The 10,734-nt window shown below is 41.2% G+C and overlaps 1 protein-coding gene across 1 annotated transcript in view; it reads right to left on the bottom strand.

Annotated features, from left to right (window-relative positions):
• The window catches only part of LOC111863666 (zinc transporter 1), a 70,216-nt gene extending 62,351 nt beyond the window's left edge, over positions 1-7,865 (bottom strand). Inside the window, exon 1 of the mRNA XM_023850175.2 lies at positions 7,655-7,865. The gene's annotated coding sequence lies outside the window, so the exon portion shown is untranslated. The remainder of the gene's footprint in view (positions 1-7,654) is intronic.
• Between the last annotated feature and the right edge of the window lie 2,869 nt (positions 7,866-10,734).

Here is a 10,734-nt window from a genome sequence, read left to right as displayed (position 1 = left end):
GAGTTCTACTGTAGCAGCCGCCTAACACAGTTGTACTGTGACATCCGCCGAGTTGTAAAGTAACTGTCAGCCGACTACAAGTTGGAGTATAGCAGCCGTCGCGGAAAGAAGAACCGGACGTGTGTGTGACTGTGTAATTGGGAGCGTGTGATACAGTGATACATAGCTCCCCTACTGTAAACGTGTAGACTACTGAAGACAGAGTGAACTGATTTGCGCATAGGGTTATAAGTCGTGAAACCCCGCAACAGTGTTAACAGATTAATGCGATTAGGGTTATAAAGTGTGAAACCCCGCAACTGTGAGATAAGTAATTGTAGCCGTTATTTGTAGATTGTTAAATAAACCAATTAACCATCTCTACGGCGTCTTCGATCTCAAAACACGTTACAATATGGTAAGGTAAAGTTGTACCTGTGTTTAACTAATACGCCATGAAGGCGTATAGGGGAGTGGATGTACAGATCCACATTTTCTTGACCTCGGCACTAGCTGGAGGTGAGTGGCCAGCTTCACGGCCCTGCCGCTTTAACCCCGGGGAAAGAGCCCCCGGTACCCATTGGATAGGAGGTTAGGGTGGAACCCCAGAGCCAGTCTGGATGACTTGCAGAAGAGAAAATTCTTGCGCCCACCTGGGCTAGAACTCCGGCCCCTCGGTCGTCCAGCCCGTAGCCAGTCGCTACACCGACTGCTCTATCCCGGCTCAGCATATACACTTGGTCGTCGACTTACGACCGACTTCCGTTTTGAGTGACAGGTCTAAGTCGATCTGGTCGTATGTCGGCCATATATTTATTAACAGTATTTTTTAACCTTTCTATTCTGTTTATCATCTTTATAATTTATTTTTAAAAACTTTTACATTTTAATCATCTTTTATTTTTCATTGTTTGCTGTTGTAAGTGTGGCCGGTCGTAAGTCGACGACCAAGTGTATATGACTGACAAAATAATCCGAGCAATGCTTTCATGCAGTAGCTGACAGCAACAATGTTTAATGCCTGCTGTATCACCTTACCAGGTCTACATGATTATAACTTTTGTCAAAGAGTCACTGGGATTTGGATTAGTTTGTGGTTGAGGTATTATTTTACTGACGCCATGTTTTGTTTGTTAAAAGTGCGGGGAAAAGTTCATGAGAACTTTTAGCAACACTGTTGAAAGAACCCGACCACTCGGAAAAGAGCAACTGGTAACGAGATTCCAGTCTTCCAGCACGAGTCAGAAACGAGAGTAAAAAATCTTGGAATTCAGAAGCCATAGATTTCATGACTGATGGATGGGTGAACGCAAATTTCAACAAACCGAAACCATCCTGATCGTATTTCTAATACCAGAGGGATCAGCCATTATGCGATTTTGCCTTCAGGACAATCAGCCAGACATTTTCTAATCAGGTTTTGGAAGGTTTACAACGTACTCAACAAAGCGACCAAATCTTCGGCCGGACAAGCAGATTGCTATGTGGCATACAACAGTTTCGGTAAAACGATTTTGGTCAAAAAGCGAACTGGAACATTTACCTTATTCGCCAGTGTGGTCATGTGATATTTTCGTGTTTCCGAAACTCTCCTTGGAATGACCTCGTTCTGAATCATGTGAAGGAATTCAGTGAAATATGACGAGTACCGAAGGAGTTTTCGGGTAATGATTTTCAGCACAGTTTCCAGGCATGGTATAAATACTGGAATCTTGTGCATACGTCCAAACACTTGAGTGACGTAGGCAGTTTCAAACAAAGAAAGTTCGACGACGCTTTCTGCTGTTTTGATGCCCTTGAACGTTATGAAACGGACACCATACACACAGAAAACATGTATCCTCTTAACAACAACAACAGGATGTGAAATGCGATTAAGGAAAGCGCGAGACTAACACAGATCAGGGTGCTGCCCTCTGTTATCGCCGTACATTAGCATCTTTACGAACGACTAATTAAATTTCTTCCACTACCCCATATACATATAGGAGACAAATTAACCACTGTTTCCTCATTAATTTCACGTTAGTTAGTTACTTAACGGCGTTCTCAGCATCGTGTCTATATACAGTGTTGGCCAAGAATTAATAGGGGAACGGATCTATTATGAGCATGGATGGGCCATTTAACTTTAAATTCCTTTTACTGTTGTGATATTCAGATCTGTATTCAAATTACGGTCAAGAAAGGCCGGAATTCGACCTGGCAAGGCCCTGTGTCCATTTAAAGACAGGACCTTAACACTTTTAGACTATGAACGCATAACTGTGAAAGTCAAGACAATGAAGGGAAAAGGGAGTACGGGAAGAAAGAGGAGATGGATAGCGATGTGGAGGAATAAAGAACGAGGAAGAAATAAGTAGAAGGAAAGGATGATGGAAAATAAAATGGAAGAAGTGCAGGGGAAAGGGAAGAAAAGTATAACGGAGGAGATGGGGAGGAAAAAAAAGATATGGGGAATTAGAGAGCAGTAAAATGGAAAAAAGACAAATTTGCCCTAGTACCTAACAAATTAAGCACTACGTCATGAAGGCGTATGGGTGAGCGGATGTATAAATCCACGTATTCTTGATCGTAAGCGGTCACTTCACGCCCCGGCCACTTTATGCCCGGAACCATTGGATAGGAGGCTGGGTGGGCCCCAGAACAGGTCTGGACGACGTGGAGAGGAAGAAAATCTTGCGCCTACCGGGAATCGAACTCTGACCCCTTGGCCTTCCAGCCCGAAGCCCGTTGTACGACTGCGGAGGACAGTAACGAAGATAAAGGCCTTCCTGATGACTTCGGTATGAGGGGGTTAAGGCGGGGTCATTACCGAAGATACACAACAAGCCACACGACACATGACGCAATGCAAAACATAAAATCTTAGAGCCGTCAGATTTAAATTGACAACATAGACTAGGGGTTTGCAAAGTACGGCTCGAGGGCCGGATCCGGTCTGTGAGGGTTTTTTTACATCCTGCTCATGGAGCTATTGCGAAAATCTGCTTATACTGCATTATTAGTTTTAATTTATATCAACAATTTTTTTAAACGAATACTGAAAAGTTTGTTAGCAACTGCAAGCAGCACCATCTGTCGCACTAATGTGATAATGGCATTTATTATCCATATTATACGTTTCCGCTCACTGAAACATACCTAAAACATAGGTAATATATGATTAATTACAAAACCTCTAAAAGTGTATATTCATGAGATCCAGTAGCTAACAACTAATAAATTTGAAACCAAGACACCTAGGTATAGTTCCACCATTCTGGACCTCGACGCTAGACAGAGGGAGGCAAGTATTCAGCCTGGGGAAGGAGCCCCTGGCACCCTGTGGACAGGAGGCTAGGAGTGCCCCAGAGCCGGTCTGCACACTGTGAAGTGGAGAAAAATCTCTTGTCTCTGCTGGGAATCAAATCCCGGACATTCAGCCAATACCTCATTGCCATACCTACTGAGCTATCCACACAAATGGTGAGCATGGACTATAATTATCAGCGAGGTCACGGGACAGTCACTTAACCTTGAAGATGAAGACAGCAAAAATCTCCAAAATGTCAACAAAACAGCCAATTTCTGAGTTGTGTAACCACTCAAAAGCGGAACCAAAATATGCTTATTCGGGATTCTTTTAAGAATAATAACACTACCAAAACACATAACCTGCATTTTACTGTGCAACTACTTAACTCATCACCCTAACACAAAATTGATAGCGTAAATGTGTCTCAGCTAACATTGTATCAGATTTTCTGTAAGGTAACAACAAATTCTGAAGATAAAATAAGACTCAAATCAGTAAGTTGAATTCTTCATCATTAATTAATCAGATAAATGACACAAATTAACCACTTCTCTGGCGAAAGGTCTCTCAGCTATCAATAGATACTAATCTCTTGATCTCTATTATCAGCACCATAGAATTCCACAATTAAAGCATATTTTGGTTAGAGTTAATGGAGTCTGTATTCTAAACTATGGGAAGCACCAATTTTGAGGGTAATAAACCGAGGTGTTCCTTAAGTTTGTAATATGGCTGAATCATCACATGATAATTATGTTTGATACTGTCCTCTATCTGAGGTACATTCAACACACAAAACATTCTGGGAGTTGGCACTGCTCCCATCTTCATGCAACTGTTTTTTTTTATTAAATAAAGAGTAATGTGATTAAACTAGTATACTAATCATTAACCACTGGAGTGTGTTCCCAACCTATTACGAATAATGTAGAAAATAAAAGAACTAAAAACTGTAACAACCAATCACACGATAAAGCAAGTGCAGCCAACTCACAACCAGAGTCTATCTTGCTTTGTCCAATTAAAGGAACCGCCTCTGTGGTCGAGTGGTCAGAGTTCCTGGCTACAGATCCAGACTTCCGGGTTCGATTCCCGGCGCCACCAGATTTTCTGAGAATGGGTCTGGAACGGGGTCCACTCGGCCTCGTGAGGATGATTGAGGAGCTGTTTCAAGGAAATGGTGGCTCCGGTCTAGAAAACCGAAATTAATGGCCATGGGGATTCATTGCGCTGACCACGTGACACCTTCTATCTGCTAAAGTTGGCACTAACTTCGTCGACGAGCAGCAGTCGCTCGGTCAATATAGTTCGCTTTTTTTTTTGTCCAATGAGAGGGAAGACAACATGCTAATTAACTCCTTTTACTTTCCAACACTATAGAAAAAAGTATGCTTGCCTAGTGGAATGAATTAGGTGAGCAAATGATGTGTCCCTTATAAAAGCCCTTTTTGTCCCAATCATTCCCTTGGCTAGAATAAGACCTCTTCTTCTTTATACCTTCTTTTTGGGTCACATGATCACCCTCCTTATAACCTGCCTATTTACCCAAACCTATTCCTGAACCTATACATTTCAACCCTGAAGATGGGAGTTAGTACCTTCCTCCAAAATTTCAGTACCTAACCACAAATCTACACAGCGTCAAAACCCAGAAAACCTCAATCTCAAAAACATTTTATTGCAGGTAACATTTTGTATATACAAAAAGCATAAGACAGACGATTATGATGAAACCTGAAGTTGGTGACTATGTGATATGAGTTAACTACGTGTATATTTATTTTACATAGCCATAATAGTCCAATTAACCATCCACAACATCACCAGAACTGAGCGGGTTGGTCTAGAGATGTAATGCTCTAAACTTGTATTCAGGAGGTGTTCGATTTGAATCTCGGCTAGGATAACAGCTATCCTGAGGTTTTTGTGGTTTTCCTCAATTACTTCCAAGCAAATGCCACAACAGTACCTTGAATCGTCTACAATCGCTTCCTTCCAAGTACTTTCTGAGTCATCATTCATCTAGCATCCTACCATTTGACTTCATACAGTCTCAATACTGACAGAACATCACTAAATAACCTAAGGACAAACAAAATAAGGATCACCACATCCTAATTTGTGTTCATCCCACTAATTTATACATGATACACTCCTGTATTTGACTGTATAGGTATCCCTGTAACAGGCCGTGGGGGCCCATAGGGTTGTGAGATGCTGAGGCTCTTCACATTTTCTAGATAATCAGCTCACAGATGGCGGTGTGGTTGTCAGCCTTATGCACTGGCGGCCCTTTACTCCCAAGAATATTCCTGGTACTCATTTCTGTTAGAGGCTGAGTCAACCCCAGGGCCATAGTGCGGCTGGACGGATTAGGTCAATTGAAAAAATCTGCCTCATCAGGATTCGATCCCTCGACCTTACGGCTTGTAGCATAGTGCCTCAACCAACTATGCTACCACATGCCCCCACAGGAGAATGATACACATCTAAGGAGCAACAAGAAGGTTTCAATTTTCTCTCTTCTACACAGCATTGACACTGGCTCTGGGACCAACCCAGCTCCTCTGGTGGTAAAGCTCATCACTAACATCCATCCAGTACACAAGTTAAGAATATATACATGAAGCTATTTCCCCATACATGTATATCTTCATGTGCTTAATTAAGCACATGTATAACTCTACTTTTACATTTAATTTTAACTACATCTTAATTGGGGGGTCACATGATAGCGTAGTTGGTTGAGGCGTTATGCTACAAGCCAGAAGGTCGCGGGTTCAAGTCCCAATGAGGTCGATGGATTTTTTTCCATTCACCTAATCCTTCGAGCCGGACTATGGCCCTGGGGTCAACTCAGCCTCTAACAGAAACGAGTACCAGGAATTAATTAAATAATTTTCCTGTGGAGTAAAGTGAGGCCGGCACGTAAGGCTGACAACCTTGCCGCCATCTTTGAGCCGATTGACTAAATAATGTGGGGCCCTTAATGTCCCACAACCCTATGGGCCTTCACGGACTATTACAGAGATAGCTTTACTTTACTTACATCTTAACTGGAACAAAATCTGAAAACTCTATCTCTTAACAACTGTTGCAAGCATGTACAGTGCACCTGACTGTGTACTGCATGTATCTTACAACGGTCACAGAGAGACCAAAAACAGTTGTACTAAGATAGTGATAAGTTGAATGATTAAACAGAACCAAGAAGCTTTACATCACCACTAAAGTGTTGTGCAGAACAGGGCAGAATACTTTTTTGAATTATGATATAACATGAGGCTTCAATAAAGAACTGTAGGACAATTTATTAATATAATGTTACCAATTTCCAGTCAGCAGACAGTAAATATTATCACATAGAGTAGTTAAAATCTGGTGACTGGTTAGTTTCTCACATTGTGACAAAGTGATTACAGTGGTTCTTTTATTAAACAAATTTTAAGGTAAATGTAAAGTTGTCCCTGTACTTAATTAGTTAAGCAATAAGCCATGTAGGAGGCTTGTGGTAACGTAGCTGGCTGAGGCACTACGCTACAAGCCAGAAGGTTGAGCGTTCAAGTCGACTCAGTCTCTAACAGAAATGAGTACCAGGAATTTTCCGGGGGGGAGGAGCAAAGCTGACAACCTTATCGCCATCTGTGAGCCAACTGTCTAGTTGATGTGGGAGCCTTAACATCTCACAGCCCTATGGGCCTTCACGGCCTGTTACAAGGATAGTTTTTACTATGCCATGAAGATATACATGCCAGTGGAGGCATAGCTCCACCACCTCTGCGCAAGATGGAGGTGAATGGTCAGCTTCACGCCCCTGGCGCTTTACACCCGGAAAAAGAGCTTCCAATACCCACTGGACAGGAGGCTGTGTGGGAATCAACGTCAACTCAAAACCGGGCCGTCCAGATGGCAGCCCATATCTATACGGTGGTGTTTTCAAATTATGATGCTGAAATTGGCATGATGATCACGTGGCATTAAGATGTTCATATATACTCCCACATTTGAGGAATATACCCTATCATGTAACATGTCAAAGCATATTAAGATTCAGACTTCAGCATTACACCGAACTGCGATAAAAAATAAATCAATAAAATAACAGACTTTCTTGCAGTATTTTAAGGATACTACTCTATCATTTCATAAATGTCTTCATTCTATCACAAATTCCATCGTTTTATCTGGATTTCTCGTCAGGATCTATTTTAATGTGAATTAATATACGACTTTATTCAATCCTATTTATGAAACAGTGATTTGTAAAATTACTGTGTAAACCTTTATAGTACTTATCGTCGCTATCTGATTAAAACAGGGCCCAGAAATCCTCAATTTTGTGCAACTAATCGGATGAACTACTGAACTATATCTTACCTTGTTTCTTCTTTTTACTTAACGTATGTATCGAATCGTATTGTTATGTCGATTTCATACCTTAAAACCGTCCGAAACAAGTAGAATTATGAAATTCCATAATACAATAATACATAACGAACTGTAATATATTACACGTTAGCTGTTAAGATAAATACACGAAAGTACAATACTTCGGATACACTACTACACACGCCATTACTGCACACTAAATTCCATCATGGCGATCAGCGTATAGCACAGCCTGCTATATCGAAGATGCATGCAAACATTCAAGATTGCGCGATGATACCTGAAATCGCTGCCAATTTCGTCGGGACGGCCGAGACCGGTCTGGACTTTTGTTTCTGCTTACTTAGTAATCTTTGATCACTGAACATTCTGTTGTTGGCAGTACCTTTTTCTATCGGTAGGTTGTGGTAGGTAGTATTGAAAAAACTTTTGGAGTCAATGTTGAATAAAAAATGAACATTGCCTAGGTCATTTTTGTATATACATTTTTTTAACCAAAGAATAGAAGTACGAGCGCAATCAAGGATGTTAGATGTGATGTTTTTACGATTGTGAAACTACGAAGAGTACCATTTCCTGCGATGTGACACTGTAGGGTACAATGTCACCGAAATTTCGGAAAAGTGTAATTCCTCCACCTTCCTGGTCTTCGATTTTGCTTTCTGTTCTACTCCGAAGTTAAGGACACTTTGAGTTTCTCTGAGACGTGGTGAAATACTATGCTTAGCAGCACATCACACAAGACTATGTTTCATATTTCAGGATGAATTTTATTTCAGAATGTTCCGAAATTTCAAAGCCAGAGACATTTTCAGACTTACTAGTAGCTTACCCCATTGTCGTAAAGGTCGTAAATGCCATCAACCTGTATCCTACTGACACAGATGCAATCATTGCAGGTAACTTCTGCCAACTGTAAGCCGACTGTCTAGAAAATGTGGGAGCCTCGATGTCTGAACCCAATAGGTTGTTTTTAAACAATACTTTGTAAATAAAATAATTATAATAATTTATATGTTTCAACAAAGTCATGCACATTGTAGTAATTGTTACAGGATAATATTATATGTATATATGACATTGTAATAGTAGTTTCTGTATGTATTGATGTCCTTCTGAAGATGGTTGCTACGACCGAAACATGTGAAGGATGGAAGATTAGAAAAACGCAACATTTATCAATCACACTGGATGGCGTTAATAATCTTTATACTCTTGCTAGTGTGGCAGATCAGGATGAACCAAGCCATGTAGGAAAATTCTGGGGTAGTACTTCAACTGCTTGGCTGACTCTTCAATATTGAAGCTGAAGGCGACCTGTTCTGCCGAAATGTTGGTTGACTTTCAACATCCCAGAAAATATAATTTTTCATTAGGATACTGGAGTCTTCCCCCAGTGTCTGTTCACACTATTAACATCAACAGGGAATCCTACAATCTGATCATGGCTTTCACCACTACAGAGAGTCCTCCCTCCAGCATGCATAATTATTATGCAAATAAAGTAGGGTTGTTTTTAAAGTAGTGTCATGTGTATTTGTGACTTTAGAAGCAGGTTTGTAAGTATGCGTTGATTTATTGAATATTCCCCAGTCAGAACTACAATTAATTATAACATTCTAAAGGTTGCTGTAACTACATCACTATTTTAAAGTCTTCAGCATCTGCTTGCTGAGTTGTCTTCAGCTGCAAGCTGCCCTCTCTGCTCTCTGTATACTGCCTGTATATCTGTTCTGACCTCCCCTCATAACTTTAGGAGAACCACCTAGACATCACCCTGTTTTACCGTTCTGTTTAGTCCAAAACACTGGATATTAATTACATCTCCATATGTCTCATCGCTTGAGAAAATTTAATTGTATACAGTCTCTGTGAAAACTTAAAGTTATATTTTCATTAATTTACCACCAGTTTCTACACATTAACAAATCAGAAGCCATGGACAAGTGGCCTTCTTTCTGTTCCTGATCAGCTGTATGAAGAGCTACACTCATATCCTTCGAGTGTCATAATGTATACAGCACTGCCGTCACATCTGTCCCACACTCTCCTGCACGGGAAATGTTTGAGTGTAAAGTGGAATGTGACAGTCTCTTGGTCTTGCAGCCTGAGACAAGCCTGCAGCTGTATGCTCTATAGGAATGAATGTTTGCGAAAGGATTCAGGAGAGAGCCTTGGCCTGCTTGAAGGCACTATCCTGGTATTAATATGGGGGAAACTGTGGGAAAACATGAGAAGCTTGCCAGGATAACCAGTAGCTCAGCTAAAATTCAAATTGGGTACCTCTGACATACAAAGAATGAGTGGTAAGCACTCATCTTGGTTTAGGTACAGGTATTTACCATCACCGATGCCTATTTAAACAAAGACATTCCTGGATGGCTTTGTCAATAAGTTGAAGCTTGGGTGTTCAGAGTCCATTTCCCAGCTGCAGGCAGTGATTTCTTTCTCTGGAATCACTTCAAAACTGACTTTTAGGCCCATTCATCCTTCTGCCAAATGGGTACCACATGCTCTTTCCCAAGGGCTAATGAGGCCAGATATTGAAACTGACCAGTCCCATCTCAGGCTGAGACTGAGATGTATTCACTATTACCTATATACAGTTTTGCTTATGCATAGAGGAATCTTACTTCTTTTCTTTACCTTACTTCTGAAGTATGAATCAGGAAATTTAAACCAAACACCAAGAAGCAGGAGCCAGGATAGCTCAGTCGGTATAGCGACTGGCTACGGGCTGGACGATTGATGGGTCAGAGTTCGAGTCCCAGTAGGGTCAAGAATTTTCTCTCCTTCAAGTCGCCCAGACTGGTTCTGGGGTCCACCCAACCTCCTATCCAATGGGTACTGGGGGTTCTTTCCCTGGGGTAAAGCGGCCGGGTCATGAAGTTGACCACTCACCTCCAGCTAGTGCCGAGGTCAAGAAAATGTGGATCTATACATCCACTCCCCCTATACACCTTCATGGCTTAATGCTTAATTCGTTAAGCAGAGGGATAACTTTACCTTTTACTTCTGAAATATGGGATCCTTGAAAGCATGAGACTGCCCCTACTTGTCATATTCTT

The sequence above is a fragment of the Cryptotermes secundus genome, unplaced genomic scaffold (genome assembly GCF_002891405.2).
Source record: "Cryptotermes secundus unplaced genomic scaffold, Csec_1.0 scaffold234, whole genome shotgun sequence".
Lineage (NCBI taxonomy): Eukaryota > Metazoa > Arthropoda > Insecta > Blattodea > Kalotermitidae > Cryptotermes > Cryptotermes secundus.
The sequence above is the reverse complement of the archived record's forward strand: the minus strand, read 5'-3'. Positions and strand labels throughout refer to the sequence as shown.